The 24,558-nt window shown below is 46.3% G+C and overlaps 1 protein-coding gene across 10 annotated transcripts in view; it reads right to left on the bottom strand.

Annotated features, from left to right (window-relative positions):
* Tmcc3 (transmembrane and coiled-coil domain family 3) overlaps nt 1-24,558 on the bottom strand; it is a 314,545-nt gene that overhangs the window by 216,312 nt on the left and 73,675 nt on the right. For 3 of the 10 annotated variants that reach the window (XM_087557185.1, XM_087557182.1, XM_087557191.1), the window contains one exon: nt 7,866-8,026. The exons of 4 other annotated variants lie outside the window; for them this stretch is intronic. The gene's annotated coding sequence lies outside the window, so the exon portion shown is untranslated. Of the gene's footprint in view, nt 1-7,865; nt 8,027-20,722; nt 20,820-24,558 lie in introns of those variants that run through there. 3 more of the 10 variants (XM_087557181.1, XM_087557186.1, XM_087557193.1) reach the window with 3 other exon arrangements.

The following is a 24,558-nucleotide window of genomic DNA, read 5'->3' as shown; positions in this document are numbered from 1 at the left end:
CAGTGTCAATTCTAGCAGCAGGCAGAGAACCAGGCAGCCACTTGTCACAACCAGCATATTAAAGAGTTAACGCTGCCAACCAGAAAATCACCTCCTTGGCACTTCACTTCAGAGCTCTGGCTACCTTCCTCAGCTTAGTCAATGAGTCACCTGCAAAGCACACATGCGTAATAAGAATAAAGTTTGATACATTGTAATATCATAATACATGTTTTATTTTCCGTACATTTTCCCTGTTAAATCTTCAAAAGAATCCAAAGGATATCTATAATTTGTATCCATTTTTATGTAAAAAGGAAAAAATCCTCACCCTGAGATCAGAGAGAGAGAGAGAGAGAGAGAGAGAGAGAGAGAGAGAGAGAGAGAGAGAGACTAGAATCTGCCCCTCTGGCCACACTTCCCTTCTTCCCATGCCTCCAGCCCTTCCCACTGCCTAAGAATTCTAAATTAACCTCTCCTTTCTTTTTCTTTACACCTCCCCCCCATTACATGTATGTATCCCTAAAGAAGAAATCATTTAGGTTGGCTTTATTAAACTCTATGTAAATGTGGGGCAGGAGAGATACACTGTTCTTGCAGAGGACCTGACTTTTGTCCCCACTCCCCCGGCTCATAACTGCCATAAATTCCAGTTCCAGGGTCATCATATGCCCTCTACTGGCCACCACAGGCACCTTCACATACTTGCACACACTCACACATACATATGCACATACATGTATACATACAAAGAACTAAAAATAAAATGAGTATTTTGGGAACTAACTAGATGGCTCAGCAGCTAAGAGTGCTTGCTGCTCTTCCAGAGGACCCAAGTTCAGTCCCCAACAAATACCTATATCAGATGGCTCATGATTTGCCTGTATCTCCAGCTCCAGAGGATCTGATTTTATTTTATTTTATTTTATTTATTTATTTATTTATTTATTTATTTATTGCCCTTTTTGGGCATGCATGCACAAGTGCTCACAAATGCACACCGATTTAAAAATAATGAAAATTTCAACTCTGCATAAGTATACAGTAGGCATTCTACTGTAACTTGCTTTTCCATCTGATGTCTGACTAGAGTGTATCCGTGTTTACACACAAGAAGTTTTCAAGCATCTTCACTGTTGGCTGCAGAGCAGTATTCCATTTAGAAGGCTATCCAGTGTACCTTGCTACTGTCTCTGGACCTTTGCCTAAGTGACCCCTTACTCGGATGTAATTTGGGGTCGAAACTGAGACAACCTTGAGTCAATGGTTGTCTTGAACACTACCATTTTTACACAGAGCAACACCAAGATTGTATGGTCACCCCATTGATTTAGATTATTATCTCAGGATTTCATAATCACTCCCTATACAGTACAGGATGATAGTACTCTTACATCCAGATGCTACTAGCTTCTGCATCCACACAGTAGCCTTGAGAGAAAACTGATTGACATACGCACAGTACCCTGGAATGAAGGAAAACAAACTCTTTTGGCGGGAAGAAGAAGAACGACAGAGCTCCAACCCCTACAGTTCCCGCAGTCACATTTCACCCTCACTCCTCATGGAAAAATCTAGCTTCAAGCGACTACAATGAGATATAAACAATTGAGTCCTTGTCCTGTGGCAGGGCTGAAGGTCTACCACGCACTGCCTCGGTTCATCTTTGCAACCCCATTGCAGTCTGTGCAGTGAAGCTCAGAGAGCTGCAGGGGCTTGCCCAAAGTCGCAGCGCCCATAAGCAACAGAACGTTAATCACTGTGTCTAAGTCGATGAGCATAACATTTATTAATGAAGTGGGACATCCCTATAGATAAAGGAGGTGCTGTTAACAATGAAACCAGATCAGATATGAATGACACTGATCCGGGTAGGACATGTGTCTCCCTTGCCCCAACTTTGCCTTATGCCCTTGTGATCTCCCAACCATATGTGTTAATGACTTAGGGGACTGACTAGATTCAGGACCCAAATCTCCGGTGAGGACTCTCTGTGTAGAGATATATAGAGGTTGTCACAGGGTCCTTCACTCTTTTCTCTCTGGCACGTTTGGAACACCTGATAGACGTGCCTGTGGCGTCCTGCCATCCGGCGCAGCAGGTTGGAGAGGATCATAATATGCTTCCCTGAGATTCATAATTAAATCACAGAAACACTCTTCCGCCCACAGCCACTCCTGTGTTCTGCTGCCAGCAGCAGAGTTAATGTCCCATTTGCTGGAGCAAGCATGCCTCCAAGAGGCGGCAGCCATATATTCTCCAGGAGGAATGTCTTCTCGTTGGCTGCCCTTCCCCTCCAGGAGGGCACATGCGCACAAGTAAAGAGCCAGGAGTGCGTGCTCTCTTGCTGTCTCGCGCACCGAACAGCTTTTGTTTTTAAGGAAATGTCTCAGACGGGGAGAAGCAATTACATAACACTATCCCTGACCCCAAAGCACATGTGTGTCTATTTTTGTCATACAAGACTGTTCCCAACTGCACTATTCATAGTTGCCCCGAACCAGAAATGACAGAAACGCCTGCCAACAGCAAATGCTGACTGCGGTCTAGTCATGCAGTATGAATGTTCTACAACGGGGGCAATGTACGGATCACCGTGACACGCCGCAAATCTCAGACTCAAACTGTTGGGGAAAAGGGAAAAAGCTAATAAGCAAATATTCACACTACACTTTACTCAGTGAGGCTCAAACCCAGGCAAGCATGACAGCAAGTGTTAGCAATGAGCACGGTTTCACTCCGGTGGAGGAGGCCAGAGGCCTACAGCTTTGCTTCGGAGGTTGACAATAGTCTATTCCTTGAGCTTGTAGAAAAGGTGGGACATGTGACCGAGTGACAGCGCCAGCGATGTGTGCAGCGTTTGGTAGATGTGTTGCATCTGAAGGGAGAGGTTTTTGCACTTGTATAGAATTAAAGCTATCTCCAGTCACCCTTTTTTTACTTATACCAAAATGATCTTCACTCCAACTGTGTGGCCTCTAGCAAGCCATTTCACCAGGAGCCCGATCATTTTCTGCCCTGGCATATGAGATGTAGCATTCTTAGGTGAGGCACTAGATAGAAATACAGGAAACTCTGAGCCAGCACTTGGCATACAGGCGAGCCAGCGAGCGCTGGAAGCCATGGGCTGTTTCAATTGATGGCCCTCCCTGCCTGTACCTACTACCCTCCTGATATTTGGGATTTTTCTTGTTCATTATCTTCTCTGGGCGGGGTCAGGGAAGGTTGAAATGGCCAAGGCTATGGATCCATTTTAGGAAGAGAGGGGAGGAACACATAAATTCTGCCCTGGGGACAATCATCTGCATGTGTCCAAAGCCAAGGAAAAAAATGTCCCTACCCAGTAATTCTAAGCCAGGAATCTGTGCTTAAGAGAAAGACTGGTAGGATGTAAGTGTATACAACTGTACATTATTTATGAAACATACAAACCAAATAAATGCATAAATACATTGCTTCCAAAAATAGTTAAGGAAGGCAAAGAACTTTTACTGATGTGAAAAAGCCAAGCGTCGGAACAATGTATCTCTCTGTATCCATTTTTTTAAGATAAGAGATACCCAGAGAAGATTAATAAGAACCTAATCCAAATTTAAAATAGCAACATAATAGCCAGTTAGGCCTTTCTTGTATTTTGTCTGTATTTTTAACGTTCTTCTATGTATGTAGTATTTTCCTAATGGTTACTCTAAACATGAAAGATGGATTCTCTTTTCTCCTGGGGCCTTCGTCCCTGTTGTCAAGGTGACAGCTAGCTGCAATCCATCCCATTTTCAGAAGGGCATTGAGCAATGCAGTGTGTGCCTGACAGAAGGTGACTGACAGATTGGCAAAGTACTTCAAAACGAAGGCCCCTGGGGAAAGGCCAGAGGAATAGGCGTGTGAGCCTCAGGAAAGACAAGCTGATGAACAGTACCTTGGAGTATCTGACATGTGAAGGGGATTCTTCTTAACCTGCAGAGGCTCCAGAGGTCAGAACCAACACCAGAGACTCACAGGAGAAGGATAGCGAGAGACCGCAGCTCAGGAACTCAGCACACCGCCGTGCAATCCAAAAGTGGGTGGCTCTTCTAGAGGTCCTCTGACTCTGAGACAATTGGGGTGTGAACAAGTGCCTATTCCCACTATCATTCTTCCTTGACCTCTAGTGAGCTCCTCAAAGTTTACAGAAACAGACCCACTCTCAACACCTGCCTCTCTGGTCCAAGTCATAAGGGCCTCTTCCCTCTGATGTTCTATGCCTTCCTAACTGGTTTCTCCTTCCACACTTACTGCTCTAGAGAAGCTAACTAAGGCAATGATTTTTCCTAGGACAATTTTTTTTAATTAACACGCAAATTGTTGCGGGGGTTGGGGATGGGGGAGAATCTTTAGGGAGTCCCAGAGATCTGGGATAGGGGATGCTCCCAGGAGTCAATGCAGGTGACCTTAGCCGAGATGCCTAACAGTAGAGTCATGGAACCCAAAGAGGCCACCTACAGTAACCAGGCAGGAACCGCAGTGGAAGGATAGGGACACTAACCCATCTACAAAACTTTGGACCCAAAATCTGTCCTGTCCAAAAAAAAAAAAGGCAAGGACAGAACAGAGACTGAGGGAATGGCCAGCCAGTAACTGGCCCAACTCGAAACATGCCATGGGCAAGGAGCAAACTCTGATATTATTAATTATACTTTCTTATGCTTGCAGACAGGAGCCCAGCGCCTAACTGTCCTCTGAGAGACTCTAGCCAGCAGCAGACTCGAATCTCAAATAGAGCCTGGACCTCTAACCCGCTTTAGCAGGGTCCTTTCCCTCTTGTGTATCCCAGATGGACTGGCCACTGTCTCGGGTCCGTGTTCATACTCGCTTTGTGTCACCTTCATGAATTAGCACATGCCACAACATGCCACAACTTTCCTGACCCTTCCACACTTCAAATTATAGGTTATCGCCCCCAGTTTTAGTCTTCTAATGTAAGGAGCCTCGGGGTGGCTGATAGGACTCCTCGTGACCTAGATGCAACTGGCCAGTCAGCACCCACTGCTTCTAGTCCTTCACTGAGCAGGACCTCTCTGACCTCTGCATCAGGATCCCCGTTCTTAACACCCACTGCTTCCTCTGCCTAGAGAAACCGTCGTGGGGCTAAGCCCTGAATATCTCCCCAGAAGACTCCCCTTACTTCCAAATGCTAAGTTAGATGCCTGTCTCATCTGTGCTTACAACACGTAAACATATCCCACCACAGTACTATTTTGAATATGAACCATGTAGGCGTGCACGTTCACACGTGTGCAGGTAGACATGTGCATGTGGGCGTACATGCTTGTAGAGGCCTGAGGTCGAAGCCGAGTGTCTTCCGTGATTGTTCACCCTCTCTTCAGACAGGGCCTCTCCCTGGCCCTGAGCTCGCTGACTCGGTTGGCCTCGTTAGCAGGCGTGTTCCCGAGATTCTGTGACTCTGCCTTCCAGGTGCCGGGACTGCAAACAGGCTGTCGTGCCGTGCCCACCCGGGGCTTTATGAACCTTCCAAACTTGGGTCCAAGGCTTGCTCAATAATACAGCTTCATTGCCCCAGTCAACACCCCAGCTACATGACTTGCCATCCATCATAGCTCCTGCTACTTGGTAAACAATAGGAAGGTGGGGACATAACTTCACTGCTCAAAGCTGTTATAGGTGACTTTCTTTCTCGCATTCACCCTCATGCTTTCATGAGCACTTTTAAATTTGGACAAATAATAGATCTCCGTGAGAAGTATTCTAGTGAATAGCATTTTCTAGAAGCAAATCTAGACTTATGTCCAGTTTCTCTGTCCTGGGCTCTCTCTTTTATTCTTACCGGCCAGCTCAATAATTATTCTTTACCAACATCTGAATGCCCGGGAGCAATCTTCAGTACATTCGCAGAAAGATCGATAGGTTCACTAAATAGACTGAAAAAGATGTGTAATATCGAATTCATAAAGTGGCAGGATATAAAGAAAAAATAAATCAAGAGAATGCTGGCGGACACAAGACTAATAAGTAAAATATAAATCTCCCACAGCCGGCTTTCCCAACGGCATAAGCAGTTCCTGCTAATTTGAAGAAAGTGCTTCACACAAGAAAGACTTTGGGTTTCAAGGCCAGTGCCCTGGATTCAGAGTAGAAGCTGGATCGGGAAGGCCTGTGAGACAGGATTCTCTGTCCCACCCCTGCCTTTCATTGGTGACTCTGGGCAAGTTACATGTCCTCCTGAATCAGTGCTTCGCCTAAAGGAGAGAGTAGGGTAATTGAGATAGTCTCTCTTCATTTCTATTCATTCTCCTTCCTTCCTTCTTTCCTGGCGACAGAAACTGATTTTAAGCCAGGAATAGTAATGTCCCTTGAAAACATTCCACTTGACCCATCTTTATAGTCAGGTATCCAAGGAGACATGAGCAGACCTGTTGGGTGAATCTCACTGAAGCATGAGGCGACTTCAGTCTCTTCCCCACGGGCTAGCATAGAGAGGAGACGGCTTGACTATTTTCAGACTCTAAAACCAGGAAGGATCAGAGGGCCTGCAGAGAAAAGAGGTAACAGAGCCTGCAACCCTTAGGAGCTTAGCTTGGCCTACTTCAAAGCTCCCACCCTCAGGGAAACACCCTCCTACGCCACGAGGTCCTGAAAGGCTTCCAAGGAAAGACTCTTCGTTATTTAGGCCAACTCAGCGTCTTTCAGGACAGGGTCCTGGTTTTTTCCTAAGGAACAAGACATCCCCCTCTTTGACCCTTGACACATGAGCCCCACAGTAAGTGCCTTGCTGGCAGCGTGCAGGAATTCACGAAAGCCAGAGCCCCTCAGAGAAGCTGTGATAATTCACAACAAGGAAAAGGGGTCATTTCTCAAGACTTCTAAATTGGCAAGGACCATGAAGAACACTGTTTACCCAATGAACCAAGGTGTGCCTGGAGCAAAACATGGAGGGTTGCTGCCGAGGACTCGGAAGATTCCTTCAACCAAAGTACAGGTCTTAAGTCCCCCAGTCAGAGCTCCAAAAACTTCCGCTCTGAGAACAGCCCTGCCCCACTCCAGATTCTCAAACTGCCTAAGCTAAGGCCTCCTTGGCTACTCACTCAAATTAAATACCCACCCGACTGATTGAAATGTGCCAGCCTTCTGATCTATACAGAGAGCTACCATCCCCATTGGTGTTGGTGAACAGCAGCCTTCTAAAACCCAGCTATTTGTGTTGCCCTGACCGGGGGGGGGGGGCATTAAATATCTTATTATGCAAATTAGGTGCTAGGGATACAGATGAAATGGCATGAACCTCATTAACATGGTGTCCATTAGTTTAGACGACGTGACCGTACACGCCGTGCGCTGGATCTTATTTTTCTAATATCTATAAAGGAAGACAGCATGCGGAAATAAATGGCCAGCACACAGCACAGCAGACAGAGTCGCCCACGCTGCTATCATTTTCTGGGAGTCTATCACGTGCCAGTGTTAGGAGGGTAGCCATAGGCATTATTTTGTGGGGTTCTCATTAGGAGAACTCTGTTGTGCAACAATGGAATGTCACCTTGTTAAAACAAGCTAGACGTCTGGAAAATTAAAATATGTACATCCCATACCACAGAATGCTCTGAGACCATCATAAAACCCACCGGGGTAGATCAGTCAGTGCTGGTGTGGGGACAAGAATGAGCATGGAGTGGAACAAGAAAGGGACTGGAGCTCTCTTTGAAGTACGGGGCTCGTATTAGAAACAAGAAACAGAGTGGCGACGTGCGCTACCAGCGGATGCGCAGGAGAAAGCTCAGAAGGAAAGACAATCGTTAAAACCCCACAGTCTGGGATAAGAGGGGGGACATTTTTCCCTGTAATTTTGCAAAGTGAAAATGGCCAAGGGTTGTCACAGGGTTTGGGACATATACCTGAAGCTTCCGGGTTCACAGCTTGCACGTGAAGGGGTACTGCCCATTGCTGTTTAAACGCCCTCGTCTTCTCTCTTCTCTACATCCAGTTCCACCTTAAAACGACATCCTGAGGCGCTGTGGGGTGAGCCCTGGTTTTGTATGCGTCTGCAGAAATACATCTGTAAGAGTTTTGAAAGCTTTGCTGTAGCTCACTTTCCATTTATGCTCCCTGCCCTCTCCTTTCTCGGGCTCTGTTCAACAGGTACACCCATACACCCACATTATGGGGGTGGTAGACCGAGGACGGGAGGGAAGAAGAGAGGAGAAGAGGCTCAGTGTCTTCCCTGACAGGATTAGAAAGAAGCACCTTGCTACCCTTACTCCCTCAGGGTCCAATGGGTCAGTAGTTTCCATTCTCATAGAAGAGCTAACCTAAAACCACTTCATTAACACCAGTCGCTACTTTGAAAGTATTGGGTGTGTGTGTGTGTGTGTGTGTGTGTGTGTGTGTGTGTGTAGGGAAGAATTTGATGTTGGGATATCTTCAACCATTTCTCTATATTCTATAACTACTCTTGGTGCTGGGAACCTAATTTAGACCCCCTGGAAGAGCAGTGAGTGCTTAACTCTAGGCATGCCACCTTAACTTTTTGAGACAAGGTCTCTCACTGGGACTAAAGGTTGGCTTTGGCTAGACTGGCTTGGAACCAACCCCCTAGGATCTGTCTGTCTCTGCTGTGCCCCATCCTGACTGGGGCTATAGACAGGTTGCATGGAACCCTGCTGGGGTGCTGAGCTCTAAACCGGAAGTCCTCATGGCTTTGCAGCCAGTACTTTCCCACTGAGCTCTCTCTCCAGCCCATTGGAGACAACTGAGGGTTCCTAACCCTTCAGCATCCTAAAGGCTTCTGCATCTGCGCATGAGGAGGCTCACAGGCAGAAGGTGCCTTCCATACACAGGGCACGTCCTCCCGGCTGCTCTCTCCTCGCATGAGTAACAGCAGACTGGGGAATTACAAACTGACAGTTTTGTTTTCTCCACGCTGATAAAGGGCAGCAAATTATGAATTTGCCCTGAGTGCTCAGTGCACTGTTTTAAGTTGGTTTGTTGGCATTTTTTCTCCCAGGGGCAGAAACCAGGCATGGGGAAAAGATACTTGGAAACTTCTTTAGGGAAAAGCCTAGTGTGTTTGTGGGTATAACTCTATCTGATCTCTTACATAAATAAACCCCAAGCAATGGCACCAATTAAAAGTCTTTTTAAAGGCAGCTCTACGAACAGCGACGCCCTGAAACCGAAGTCCCTGTGTTGGAATAACCCTGAGAGGCTCCGTATGTGGGGTATTTGTTATTCCCGGGGACGAAAAGGGTTTTACAGGCAAGCTGCAGTTTGTCACAGCTCCCTGGGGCCATTACTGTCCCTGTCTTGCAAATGGACAGAGGTTTGCTGAGATGGAGAAGACTGCTGAAAGCCAGAGGGCTGGTATGTGGTAGAATCGAGACAGAAGCCTAGCCCTGACGAGCGTCAAGGCATGCTCTGTGAGTGTACGAAGGAGAGGTTGAGGCAGGGACGTTCTACACCCAGAAGGGATCTTTTTATGACTCCAGATCCTGGCTCTGCTCTCCTGGCTCTCTCATGAACAAACCCACTTGCGTCATTTCGCCGGTCTAAGACGGATTCTATGCTCCTTTGAGATGCCACACTGCCCTAGACCATCTCATAGCTCTAACAATGATGCGCGGAGAAACTTCACAGGCACAGGGAAGTCAGAAGACGAGGAATGTAAGTCACAGGGTGCACCAGGGGTACGTGATGTGGACTTTGCAGAGGGAAAACAAACAAACAAGCCTGCAGACTGTATTAACTGGCAGCCGGTTTCCAATATATGACATCACCTTACATCCTCAGCTCCTAGAGGGCCAAGCACTGAGGCTCCAGCCGCTTCCCTACACCGCACTGACTCTCTTAGATTACTTTGCGCATCTCCAAGCCAGAACCGGACACTCAGCTGCATGCACAGCAGTGCTACTGAGGCAGCCAAGGGACCACCTGCGGCCTACCATACTTCCACACTCCCGCTGACAAGACTAACACCAGCTCTGCCTGCCCCGAAAAGCCATTTCAGTTAGTGGGCATGTGGTCTTCCTTGGATGTTCAAGGCCAAGAGGAATTTTAATTCCCACTAGAACAAGAGTTTAAATAAAGTCCTTCTCTGTCGTCCTCGATCATCTCTCTGATCTCTTTCCAGTCTCTCTCCCCTAGGCCACATGCTTGTGGCCAGTGTCCCTTCTGCACACAATGTTTCTGGAGCTTGGCATGCACTCTCCCTGGGCTCACTCGATCCCCTCTTTCAACAACTGTCCAAAGGCTTCCCGTGAGGCCCTTGCAGCCAGCCTCTTAAAACACCTTATTGGCCTCTCCTTTATTTTGCTCCACAAAATATCACTCATCTACCAGATTTATGTGGTTCTTTGCTGCTCCTATCCCCAGATTAGGATGTAAACTGCAAGCAGGTTTACAAAGAGCTTTCAGTCACGTTCACTGAGGCATCGACGATGCACGCAGTGAAGTGTTTGGAACAGAGTAGGCATCTCTTTGGGGGAAAAATGATTTAATCTACAGGCACACAGACATAGCTGGGCACCCCGAGGCACACACGGTCAGTAGCGACGAGAGGAGACGGTGCGCCATCTGTCTCATACACTAGTCTTCCCCTCTTATCTTAAAACAGCGGTCATTTTTGACTTAAGATTAAGTGTAATTTGTGTTGCGTTTAGACTCCATGCTGCCAGACCACCAAGAGGACACTGGGTATCTTCCAAAATAGTTCATAAACTAGACTCAGTGTGTTGTTTTAATATGTAGAATCTCCTTTTGTAACGCGTGGATTACCCTTCTCATGCTGGGAAACTAATCTATCGTCAGGATTTCCGTGACAACAGGACGCCATCTTTGCATGTCAATAATCAGTACTACCTGATGTTCCAAGGCCCACTGCACTCTCTGGCTTCTCTTTTTATTTTGTTCTGGTTTTTCAGCGTTGCGATCTTTCTTTTTTACCTGCTACGACCCTGTCTCAGCAAAAGGCAGTAACCAAGAACATTAGGATAGCGAATGACCCGAGGCAGTCAGCTTACACAGACGGAAGGTTGTTTGGACTCAGAGTTTCTGAGACTTCGGTTTATGGGCCACTGGCACTGCTGCTTTGGGGGCTGTGTGGAAAGAGGACCCTGATGTCAGAGAGCACACACTGGAACAAAGCAGCATACCTCACAGTGGTCAGGAAACCATAGGGAAAAGAAGACCAAGATGCAGGGTCCCGTTACCCTTTACAAGGTTATCCCACAGTAGCTAGAAGGTCCCCCGGAAAGTCCCACCCCTTCAAGTCTCTACCCCTTCTCTACAGCAGCAAGCTGAGGACCAGTGAGCCTGTAACGTAAACTTTTGTGGGGTTTCTCAGATCAAGCCATAAGCAGCTAAGTTCAACTTTCCAGAGCTAAGCCTAAGTCCCAGCCTGTGAGCATCCTGCCCAGTTACTTCCAAGTGGGCGAGAGAGTCATCAGCAAGATGACTTGGCATCTTGAAGAGGACTCAGCTTCAGTCCCAGCACCCACTCTGGGTGGCTCAGAATGAGCAGGGAACTGGATACCCTCTGGGCTGTGCATGCGCTTGCGCGTGCATGGTATACATACACAAGCTCGCTCGCTCTCTCTCTCTCTCTCTCTCTCTCTCTCTCTCTCTCTCACACACACACACACACACACACACACACACACACACATTCGGAGGTATTTAGGGCAGGAACGTCAACATCTGTACTTTTAAAAGACAACCCTTGGCACATTCCACACAGTCCGAATCTTAGATCAAATGTTTCCCTCACAGAAAGGTCTTCATTGAGCACCAACCCAAAGGCATCCCTAGTCACAACTTTACTGACCGCTTAAAGTAACTTGGGAAGACACGGTTTCTTTTATCCTATACCACAATTCATCCTTGAGGGAAGCCAGAGCTAGAACTCAAACAGAAACCATGACAGTCCTTCTCCTCACTGACTCTTGGTTGTGTCAAACTGACCGTTAAAAACTAACCAAGACACTCAGAACTCTATTTCATTTTCTCCACACATTTACTACTACCTGAAATTACCCTGTGCACTTACTTTGATCTATCTCTGTAAACTCGAATACAAACCCATCGTAAAACCTCAAACGTTGTCTTGGCCATTTGTCTCCAAAGCCAAGAGCAGCGTCTGCCCTATAGCGATTCCTAGCAAGTTGAGTATAAGAAAATACACGTGTTAAGTGAATGTCGGCCCATTCATCAACATAATGTAAGGAGTGTCTCGGTGTTGGATACAAATCAAGGCCGGTAGAAGGCTAGGGAAAAGTGCACTGTTTTGAGTAAGGTTACCAGCAGTGGTTTCTGAGGAGAGAGAAATAAGATGACCCCAGCAGTGAGAGTGAAGCTGATAGTGTCCTTGAGGGAATCAGGCACAAGCAGAAGGGGAGTGAATGGACACTATGAACAGACATGCCCGTGATGGTTTATATATGCTTGGCCCAGAGAGTGGCACTATTAGAAGGTGTGGCCCTGTTGGAGTAGGTGTGTCACTGTGTGTGTGGCTATAAGACCCTCATCCTAGCTGTCTGGAAGCCAGTATTCTGCTAGCAGCCTTCAGATGAAGATGTAGAACTCTCAGCTCCTCCTGTGCCATGCCTGCCTGGATGCTGCTACACTTCCTGCCTTGATGATAATGGACTGAACCTCTGAACCTGTAAGCCAGCCCCAATTAAATGCTGTCCTTCTAAGAGTTGCATTGGTCATGGTGTCTGTTCACAGCAGTAAAACTCTAAGACTCTGTCCTTTTTGGATCCTAGCACTTGGATAAGACCTGACCACACCGAGTGAAACAAAGTTTCTCTCAATCCAGATCATTACAACAGCACCAAAAGCACCCTGTCCTCCCTTCTCTGGCCCTTTTGTTCTGATTCCTGTTGCAGCCGGTCCAGCATTTCTGTAAGCTTTCCACTTTAGGTGTCTCTTCCCCTCCTCTGATCACTGGGAAGAAAAGGACTTCAAAAAGAAACCAGAAAGGAAGAGAACTTTGGCTGCTGCTTCGATGCCCATCACTGGGAAAAGCAAATGTCCTTCAAGCACAGACATTTTCTGTAAGTGAAAACTATTGGGCCTTAGCGAAAGCAATTAAAGAACAGACCGGTAAATAGTCTGTGTTCTTGATCTGGAAGACTCCACATTGTCAAGTGTTCGAACCACCCACAGATTCAATATAATGCATATCAAAATGCCAATGACTTAAACAGACCAAAACAAGGCTTAAAGCACATAGAACCACAAGAGATACCTGCCTAGACCCCCTAAATATCACCTTAACTGAGGTGGGAAGAGTCATCCTGAATATGGGTGGGACCATTGCACGGTCTCAGATCAAATACAGAGAAGAGAGGAAGCTGGACACAAGCATTCATTGCTCTCTACTCCCTGGCTACAGATGCTGTGTGACCAGACGTCTCAAGTTCTTGTCATCTCGATGTCCCCCACCATTATGGATGGACATAAATTATGAATGGAAATAAACCCTTTCTGAAGGGGCTTTTGCCGGAGGCTGCGTCACTGAAGGAAGAAAAGCCACTAACACAACAACACAACAGTCTTGAGCAGGAGCAAACTGGAGAAACCATGCTTCCTGCTTTCACATTATATGGCAAAGGCACAGGAATTAAAATAGCGCCACACACGGTGGTGCGAGCGGCTGTCCTAGACCTCAAGCACGATCAACACAGGTTTGAAGCCAGCCTGGGCTCCGTAGACATTATCTCAAAGCCAACCAGCAAACAAAAGTTACAAGAATGAGTAGACAAAAGGAATGAAGATAAAGGAAATATAAAGGAACAAAAACAGAGAGACTAGAGAAGAGGAAATCATGCTTACATGTACAGAGAAATAATTTTTGGATAAAGAGGTCCAACACAGATAACAGGGGAAAGGTATCTCTATAATAAATGGGAGATGAACTGGATATTCGGATGGGGGAAAAAAGTGAAACTAGACCCTTCCCTTTCTTGCCTTCTTTCTTTCTTTCTTTCCTTCTTTCCTTCCTTCCTTCCTTCTGTTCTCCCTCCCTGCCTTCCTCCCTCCCTCCTTCGCTCCCTCCTCCCTCCCCACTCTCTCCCTCCCTCCAGGGTCTCTCTGCATAGCCCTGGCTCTCCTGGAGTTTACTATGTAGACCAGGCTGGCCTCACACTCACAGAGAACTGGAACCATCCTAGAACATTGGTGGGTGCCGGGGTGGGCAATGATGGGTGCCGGGGTGGGCAATGGGACCCTTCCTTCTAAAATTTTGTCATGTGTTTTGACGGTGCCTCTTGATTGGCTGACCCAGATGCTTACTTCGGTTTGAGTTCCCCTAACAGCTACTGGGAAATTTTAAAAAATAAATCCCCCATGTTTTCCCCTCTTGGAGACAGACATTTAAGAAGGTCACTGGCCAGCCACAGAGATAACAGAACAGAAACTTCAGTGACCACAAAAAACAAGAACACACAGTGACAGATATCAGTTAGCAAGGTCACAACAATAAGCATCAGCCTTCAACAACAACAACAACATCCCAAGAAATCTCCAAATAGTGGGAAAGTAAGATTTCTAGAGTCACCATATAAGAGTACTAAGAATGTCAGGTGTCAGACCCTCCTGGGACCCGGCAGTGTTTAATCCCTGCTTAGCCTTGCTGATGCATGTGGAAGCCTTTTGTTCCTAATAAGGAATGCCCTGATCTTTCTGTTTGGCCTGGGCAGTACACCTGGGTGGTACACCTGGGTGGTACACCTGGGTGATACACCTGGGGGGGGGTATGCTGGGGGGAGGGGGTGTAACACTGTTGAGTCGGTTCCTGCTTTTGTTCCTGGGGGCATAAGCCTGTTTTTCCACTATGCTTCCTGGAATTCTCCACCCAGTAAACTTGGGGTATATATTCTGTGAACCTCAGTAAAAGCTTTGGCACTCTCATAACACAATGACCCAAGTATGTGTTTTTTCTTAAACCTCGCAGGCCTACGCCCGGTTCTCGGTGGTTCTCGGTACCGTGGCGGCGCATGCGCCGACAATCAGGTTTTCAGTTAAAAAAAATGCTGACTCCTGCTATAGGGAGATATGGTCATTTATAGAGGGAAAAAAAAGCAACCTAGAAAGTGCAACCATCGACCAGATGTTAAGTCAACATCTGTGGGAGTGGCCTCCTTACCTGCAGTTTCTCTTAAAGTATAATTTCAGTTACCTGTAGTTAATTGCTGTCTGGAAATATTAAATATAGAATACCAAAAATAAGGAGTCGGTTTATAATTGTAAATGGAATATCTGAATAGGAATTCTGAATCGAATACTAGAATCTTTCCTCACTTGCCCCACCCTGTCTAAGACACAAGTCATTCATCCCTTTGTGCAAAGTATCCACATTGTTTGCACTGCCTGTCCCTAGCTCTTCAGTTATGTCAGCCCTCAGTCGGTCTCTTGCAGTGCAGTGCAGTGATCTATGCTAAGTCAGAAGGGTACACAGCTGAGTGGGATCTGTGCTTCCAGACTCTGCTAGGGGTCTGGTTAGTTAAAGGTAGCTATCGGAGAACTGAAGGAGACCTGGAACACGGGGCTAAACTTAACGAGAATATCGATCAGACAGAAATTCCTGCTAAGCACAATGACTAAAATGGAAGGCCGCCCTGCACAGGCAGGAGACAGAGCATGCAGCTTGGAAAAGACTGCACAAGTGATCCAATTTAAGAAGCAGAAAGACAAAAGAATGGAGAAAAGTAGACAAAACCAGTATGTGCATGAGGAAACCTACAAGAGGCCAAAGGGAGATTTGAAGACAAAAATGTCAAAAACGTACCTAGATTTGATGTACACGGACACGTACCCAAAGGGAAAGAAAAGCTGAATGCCTTTATTCCCAACACTCGAGAGGCAGAGGCAGGCAGACCTCTGAGACAGCCTGGTCTACAGAGTGAGTTCTAGGATAGCCAGGGCTACAAAAGAAACCTCTGCGTGAACTCCAACTCCAAGTAGGATAAATCCAAACCAGAAAAATTTGAAATCAAAAGAGAAGTGGCTATTTATGTGCAAAGAATCCTCAGTAAGATTAATGGTTGACTTCTTGTAGAAACCATGCAGGGTAGAAACCTGAAAGAGAATTCTTAAAAAGTTAAGCAAGAATTCTGCATCTGGAAAAACCAACCCTTTAATAAAAGGAAAGACAGGCAAGGCAGATGACACACACCTTTGATCCAGAGCTTGGGGAGTAGGGGCAGGGGGATCTTGGTGAGTTTGGGGCCAGCCTGGTCCACATAGTGAGTCCCAGGTCAGCTGGAACTACAGAGTAAGAACTTGTCTTACTTTCTTTCTTTAAGGAAGAAAGAAGGGGTGAGAGAAAGAGAAGAGCATCAGACATTTCTATGTAAATAACATCTGAAAGGATTCATCACCACTACACACGCTTTCCAAGAAAAGATAGAGGCAGTACTTTATTTTAAAATGAGAAGCATCTAGAATAGCTCAAAGCTATAGGAAGAAAGAAGGGAGAGGAGCAGGAAGAGGAGGAAACGGAGGAGGAGGAGGAGGAGGAGGGCGGCAGTAGCAGCAGCAGCAGCAGCAGCAACAACAACAACAAAACCAGGATCCCTTTCAACAAGCATGAAATCTATGAAGCCTCTAGCCTGTGTCAGCAGCCATGTAGAGGAGGAGAAATGGATTGGGAATGTGTGGTACAGATGTGAAAGCCATTGACGATATTAATCTAATAAGTTTTTTTATGTTTTTCTTTCTTAGAAGTCTCATAGGTTTTCTTTCTATCTAAGATGCTAACGTTATGACAAATTGTGAAAGAAATAGGGTTTTGTTGTGGGGAAACCAAAGACTAGAATACCTCAAATGGCATCAACTTTATCTTAGCTGAGCTAGAAAATTAATAGTAGTAGTAGTAGTAGTAGTAGTAGTAGTAGTAGTAGTAGTAGTAGTAATAGTAGTACTATTAATGAGAGTAACAACAACAACAATGACAACAACAACTAGACCTTTCCCAAGGGAACCAAGATACAGAAGGGAACATTTCAGACAGACAAAAGAGTAAGAAAAAGAAGTTTTCCTTTCCTTTTCCTTCAGGGATAGCCCCTCCTTTGCTTAACAATATTTCTCAGTACTTTGGCTATCAAAGTCATTAGAGTTTATAAGTTATAAATGCAAAGTGCTCAGAATAGCTCATGTGCTTATGAAAACTCTAATATTAGCTTTAATAATATTATTATCATCATCAAAGGCACTCTGGGGCACAAGCCAAGTTCTACTGATGTCTACAGCAATAGAAATACATATAAAAAATTGAATCTTACAATCTAATTAATTAACCAATTTCTTATCTAGGACAAAGACAGTTTAACCAATATTTTTTGATTTGTGGGGCGGGGAGGGAAACTCTCCATCAAAGTAATAGTGCGATTAGTTGTGAAAATTTTCTCTTCTAAACCAGAATCAGAGTTTGTCTTTCTGTCGTTGCTATTGATACAGAATATCAGTATCAGAACATAAACCCCCATGTAAAAAAGCCATGCTTGGTGCCGTGCTCATAATAAATCATCATAGCATCATCATCATCATCACTGTCATCATCGTCGTCATCATTGTCATCATCATCATCACTGTCATCGTCGTCGTCATCATCATCATCATCATTGTCATCATTATCATTGTCATTATCATCATCATCATCACTGTCATCATCGTCATCATCATCATTGCCATCATCATCATTGTCATCATCATCATCATCATCATCATCATAGCATCATCATCATCATCACTGTCATCATCATCACTGTCATCATCATCATCATCATCATCACTGTCATCATCATTGTCATATCATCGTCATCATCATCATTGTCATCACTGTCATCATCATCATCATCATCATCATCATCATTGTCATCATCATCATTGTCATCATCATCATCATCATCACTGTCATCATTGTCATCGCCATCCCTGGAGCTTGCTGGCTAGACCACCTAGCCTACCTGACAAACTTCAGGCCAACAAGACATCCTGACTCAAAGATTAAAAGGGGATTGGAGAGATGGCTCATCGCCATCCCTGGAGCTTGCTGGCTAGACCACCTAGCCTACCTGACAAACTTCAGGCCAACAAGACATCCTGACTCAAAGATTAAAAGGGGATTGGAGAGATGGCTCAGCAGTGCCCTTCAGAGGATCCAGATTTGGCTGGCTGCTCATGGCTGTCTGTAACTAGTTTCAGAGGACCCATCTGGCTTCCTCAAGCACTGTAAACACACAGTGCCCATACACACATGCGGTAAAACACACATACACATAAAATAAAGATAAATCTTTCCAAAAGATAAAGTGGACAGTGCCCAAGAAGCAGCATCGAAGTTGCCCTCTGACATCGACATGCATGTAAGCATACTCACACATGTACACTTGCACACACAAACACACGCAGAGACACACACAACCCAGAACACTTGCACAGGCTGTGTGGCGGTGCACTGAAGTGTGGGGGAAGGGCGAGACCCCGAGGTTGTCTTGCACCTCAGTCTTCTCCGTAGGCCAGCGACACAGAAGCTAAAACCAGCTCAAAGGCTCCTGACAACATCCAGGGGTGACAGCTTTACCGCTATTTCAAACAAGATTTTGAAGTACTATGTTTGCTTCTGTGTTCAATCCACTCTGTGTGTCTAGACGACTTTCAAATTCTCTCCCTTCCCAGGATGACTTAGTTAAATTGCTGTCCGAGGCAGAAAGCAAGCCACTACCCTCCAAACCAGACATCCCGATTTTAGTCTTGGTTAAAACAAGTCATCCGCCATCTTTTGTGCTTTGGTTTCTGCTGTTGGTTGTAGGCCCGGGTGCATACCTCACAGGGCTGTAATAATACTGAATTGGGTTAGGGGTGTGATTGACTCAGAACACCATCCAGACTGGGAGCAGCCAAGATATAGTTCTCAAAACAGAATCTCTGGACATTTCTTTTGGCCAATGATCTTATCTACAAGACTTCATTGGTTATGAAATAGCACCCACACCCCAGGCAGAGGTTTGACTCAGTGGTAGCAAACATGAGACCACAGGGCCCTGAGTCTGACCCTCAGACCCCTCCCCCCACACATACGCGCATACTCACACACACACAAATCACACATACATGCAAGCACGCATGCACGCACAATGTATCTGGACAGCGCATCACCTAAAGGAAGAGGCCGTTCCAGGACACAGATGAGCTGTTAGCTCCAGACTCCCTAAGGTTCCAGATCTCTGTCCACCAACTAAAAGTGAGCCTATGTTTCTCTCCCAGAGAGATGGCTTGTGGCTACTCTTTCTCTGTTTGCCGCTAAAGCTGATCTCTCCAAGGAAGCATAGGACTGTGGTCAGGGCCTCATGTGAGCAAACCACTTTCCATGTCCCTGGTTGGATTCTTACCATGCACAATCCAAGCCTCTGATGTTGAAGGAGTCCTATCAGGACCTAATGTGTTAGGGCCCTATTTATCACAAGACGACTATCCTTCTAGTGGGGGCTTGCCTCTCTTGTGTTACAAGATGTACCCCACCCCTGAGCCTGCCCTGCAGAGGCATTTAAGGTGATCAAGGGACCCTGTGGGTACCCTTCACACAGTACTCAGTGAGAAGCCTACATCTTGGAGCAACTGTACCCCAGAGCCTGCACCCGAGAGCTCTGGGTAAACTTGTCAGTACTGGGCAACAGCCTAGTCACCCAAGAAGCAGGGCGTCTCCTATTGAAGCCATCAGACTTTAAAACTAGGATGCGAGAAACTATTTTCTGTGTCTTCAGGACTGACTTCAGGAATGTTAACTGTTAGAAGTGCTTTTCCCCTCCTTCTTTGATGGCATCTCTATGAGAGCATGGGGACCAAGGCTCCAAGGCCTTTGCATTCCAAGCACCAATCCCACAAACTGCCTAAAAAAAAAAATCAATGGTTGATTCTATACACAAGTGGACTTCGTTTCATATCTACTGATGTCTAAAACGTTCAAACTAGGAATGGGCTTCTTGGCACTCGAGAGGCTGAGGCCAGTCTGGAAGACAAATGAGACCTCATCTAGCTCTTTTTCAAATTGAATATTTAAGAAATCGTGTGTGTGTGTGCGCGCGCGTGCGTGCGTGTGTGCGTGAGTGTGTGTGTGTGTGTGTGTGTGTGTGTGTGTGCATGATCAAAGAATAACTGAAAACCAACTATATTTCACACACCACCAAGGAGGTTAGGCCAATCTCAAGTGTAATGTAGCTTGTTGTGCCCTACTAGGAATGCTGGCCCAACCGCTAATGCTTGCCATCATGATGATGGAAGGTCTACTCTATTTCCCCACTGAAAAAACAAGAGTAAAGGCACAGCTAACAAACGCAATGCACTTCTGAGAGGGTTACGTGGTTAGCACAGGTGCCGAGCTCACAGTGGTCCCTTAAGAAATGTTAATTATCAATACTTTCTACTATTCTAACTGACACTCAGGTATATCAAATTAAATAAAAGCTCGCATGGTTAAGGTACCCAGAGAAGTATTCATAGGAGTAAGATGCACATACGACCCACCTCCTGAACAGACAGCCTTGCCCTCTGACCTTGAGATGCCTTCTAGAAGCCATGGATAAATTCCCAATGTAACAGTAGTGCTTGCAAGTTGATTACTGGAATGACCCTTTAAAACAAAAATAGATATCTACCAAACCCTAAAGTGTTCGCCAGAAAGAACGAAGCCAGCGGCCTCGCTAGCATCTTCCTGAAGAACAAAACAAACCAATGGAAACCAGAGAGCAATTTTTACCTTCTCTTCAGGGCAGATGGTGTAGTTCTAGGTCTGTGAGATCCAGGCTACTTTTCGTGCACTTGGAGTCATGAGTCTGTGGAAGCTTCAGATGACACTGTTCCAGTTAAAAATAATCACCGAGAAACAAAAAGCAGAAGTATTTGCAAAATTGCTTCGTTCACACCGCCCAACCGTGGGTCTTTTCCTGTTTCTCAGATCACTAATCTTTCAGCTCAGCAATTCCCCAGTGGGTGCCCTGATGACCGTCTGTCCCCAGGATCCCTGGCAATGCAACGTGCTCCAGTCAAGCGATTGTGGGAAACAACCTTGTGCTTCCCACAAGAGAAGACACAACATCTACTCACATACAGAAGTGCCAGGGCCCCCTCCAGGCCTTCCTTAGAAACTCATCTAGTTTTGTTTACTCCATGATCGCAAGCTCACCACCACGGGCTCCGCGCCCAGACATTCCGTCCCATCTCCATGAATTCCACAAAAACAGAGATGGCCAGGGACCAAGAAAGGTTTCCCTGATGTTTTGAAAAATAGTTATTTTCTTTATCAAAGGAAGCAGGGAGTAATCAGGTTTAGGAAAACAGATCAGAGACGAGCCAATCAACATCCTAGCATGGAGGAAGGCGACCAAGAGTCCCCGATCCTAACTAAGGAGCTGTTGGTTTCTGACGATGATTTCTGAGGAGGGGGATACTGGTTTTTCTCAAGGATGTAGGCCCTGTTAGGTCAACTGCACTCCAGTGGATAACCTCATACCCCTGAATATATGGATCCCACAAATTGACTAAGTGGGTGATTTTTTAAAAAAAGGCACGAGTTGAGAGGGTATAGGAAGTTGGAGAGTCAATCTGGGAGGAGTTAATTCTCAAAAGATAGTTATTAAGCATTACTAACTCTGCCTGTAATCTCAGCACACAGGGCAGGGGCAGGGGAAGGGGCAGGGGCAGGGGGCAGGGGCAGGGGCAGGGGGCAGGGGTAGGGGGCAGGGGCAGGGGCAGGGGCAGGGGGCAGGGGCAGGGGCAGGGGGCAGGGGCAGGGGCAGAGGGCAGAGGCAGGACTCTGAGTGTGAGACTGGCCTGGACTGTACAGTGAGCTCTCAGCCAGCCTGGGTTGAGTAAAACCCAAAGAAACAACAAAAAGAAATGTTAGTTCTTTATTGAGCTTTTTAAAGGGCTAACTGCAAACATGCTTTCATTGCATTCTGTGAGTGGTTAAAACTGACAAGGGTGAACTACCTGATGAGCCCTTCCCGGTGTCCTTGAGTGTGAGACTGTCCGTTGAGTCCAGACACTTTATAATCCCACTGAAGAAACTCCAGCAGCTATGAAACACCTCTACATAACCTAGCTGACGACACACCCCCATCATGACCACTCCAGACATGTTTGTTGGCCTTAGAAAGCAGCACCCAGAGGAAGACAAGCCTGAGTGAACTCTACATGACCCTGCAGCCTTTCGTTACCCCAGAGAGAGGAAGACAAGTTCCTCACAAGCCCTGCAAAAGGCCTATGACTGGTGCACACAAACCCCTGCAGTACAATTCAAAACTTTTGTTGTTACTGTTGTTGTTTTAAAGACTTGTTTAATGTGTGTGAGTGTCTTGTTGACCTGTATGTGGGGGTGTTGTGTGAATCTAATGCCCACAGAGGCAAGAGGAGGGTGTAGGAGCCCCTGGAACTGTAGGTAGATATGGCTGTTATCTACCCTTGCTGCCCTGGGGTGTTACAGGATAAGCCCCCCATAAAAGACTTCTCTAGGTGGTCTTGCCTAAGCTGCTAACCTAAAGAGTGGCAGGAATACCACTGTGGCCATAGTAGGGCAACACCAGTGGCTTCAGGAGCTATAAGTCTCAAACTTGAGGTGCACCCAGGGGCTGTAACAGCAACAGGGGTTGTCTGCAGATGTGAATCGATGGTGATTCATGCTGATGATTGTAACAACTGGCAAAGGCTGGGCTCAGGGCCCCACAGCGTGAGTACCTGTGGTCTCCAAACCCTGGAGCCGCAGACCCCTAGCTCCGGGCACCTAGTCTACTCTGTGTAACCTGGGATTGCCAGCACCACAAGAGCTCCCTCTTGCTTCTTCAGGATATCTACCCAGACAGATGGAAAGGGTCCCCGACCATCTAAACAGAAACACTACTTGCTTGGCCATCTTTGCACGCACCCCTGAGGCAGCAAAGGATGAGCATCACTCGAGTCTAACCCGAGGGAGACCTGAGGTAAGTTCACTGACACACAGAGTAATGGCTATTCGTGCCTAGAGTCGCATATGCCATCTCAGCACCAGGTCTCCAAGAGGTGTGCTGTGTGTTCTTACAGATCGGCAGCTGAGTTCCCAGAGCTTTGAAAGCTTAGAGAAAGGCCGCAGAGTAAGTGGAACGAAGACGTAAGCGGAAGTCAGGTCTATCTTTAAAGCCTGAATAGAACACGGTTTAGATTTTAGCAAAAAAAAAAAAAAAAAAAAAAAAAAAAAAAAAAAGCCTTCTAGAGTCAGTCAAAAGGCTGGGTTTTAGTATCTTCATTAGTGCAGGTAGGGGAGGGATTGAAAGGTAAATAAGGGGAGCCATCAACCACGTGAACCTCAGAGTTATGTAAGCTTTGACTCTTCAGTAACAAAGGTTTTAATTACGCAATTCCTCACAGCTAGCGCCTCTAGCATATTACGGTAAATAGTTAGCTCAGAATAAAAAACGACCTAATAATTTTAGCACACACATACAGAACCAAAACCCGAGACACAACAGGGGAAAAAAAATAGATGAATCAGATTTCAACAAAATTAAAAACTTTGGTGCAAAGGGAATTATAATGGTTGGCTTCAGCGGTCAGCCTCGTTGGACTAAGGGCTACAGAAGGCATGGATTAGTGAGGTGTATCTCTGGGTTGGTGTCTGAGGGTGTTTCCAGGGATTTTCACTGAGGAGTATAAGACGCACCTTGAAGGCAGGCAACCCCCTCCTATGGGCTGAGTTCCTGGACAGAATACAAAATGGGAAGCCAAAGGCAGCTGGGCTCCACATGGGCAATTCTCTCTTGCTTCCTTATCTGCCTCCATGCGGGCAGACAGTGTCGAACCACCGTATCTTCCTAGCCACCATGTTTCCCTTGATCCACAAGCCAAAACCTTCCCCTTCTGCAACTTCCTGTCAGCTACTTGGTCCTGGCAGTGAGAAAGGTCACGTGGAGAGAGATAGCATCCACAAAGCGGAACCGTCACGCACGGACTACGGTGAAATATTCGCCAATCTACAGTTCCAACCAGGGAAAGACTGCTGACGGCACACGTTTTTACATGGGTCTGTGCTCCTTTCTCGAGGCTCTGTACCTAATACAATGCAGGGACGTGTGGTAAATTTATGTTTAGCATTTTGAGGAAGTACAGACCTCTTTTCCACAGTGCTCGCCGACAGGGCTGGAGGAGTGAGCGTGGGAGAGGGGGAGGGGGTGGGGAGGATGAGGGGTTGGGGGGTGGAGGGTCGGGGGTGTGAGGAGCACCAGGAAGTGGGACTCCAATCTCTCCCCACCCCCGACAGCACTTCTTTTTTTTTTTTTTTAATCTGCTCTTGTGCTTCCGTTTGCATTTCTCTGGTCACCCCTGGCCACCATCCTTCCCCTATTCCCCCCCTCTCCCTTCTCCTCTGAGCAGGTAGGTGCCCTCGCACCCCGGGTATCCCTCCACCCTGGCACTTCAAACTACGACATTTTTAAGAAGAAAAAAAAATCTCCTCTCTTATGAGGAGTGATCAAGGGAGCTGAGTTGATAAGATATAACAAAGCCTAAAGATTTGAAAATACTCAGGCAGACTGAAAAATAAAATATAAGGGTTGGGTAATTAAT

This window comes from Rattus norvegicus, chromosome 7, assembly GCF_021556685.1.
Source record: "Rattus norvegicus strain SHRSP/BbbUtx chromosome 7, alternate assembly SHRSP_T2T, whole genome shotgun sequence".
In the NCBI taxonomy this organism is placed as follows: Eukaryota; Metazoa; Chordata; class Mammalia; order Rodentia; family Muridae; genus Rattus; species Rattus norvegicus.
The sequence above is the reverse complement of the archived record's forward strand: the minus strand, read 5'-3'. Positions and strand labels throughout refer to the sequence as shown.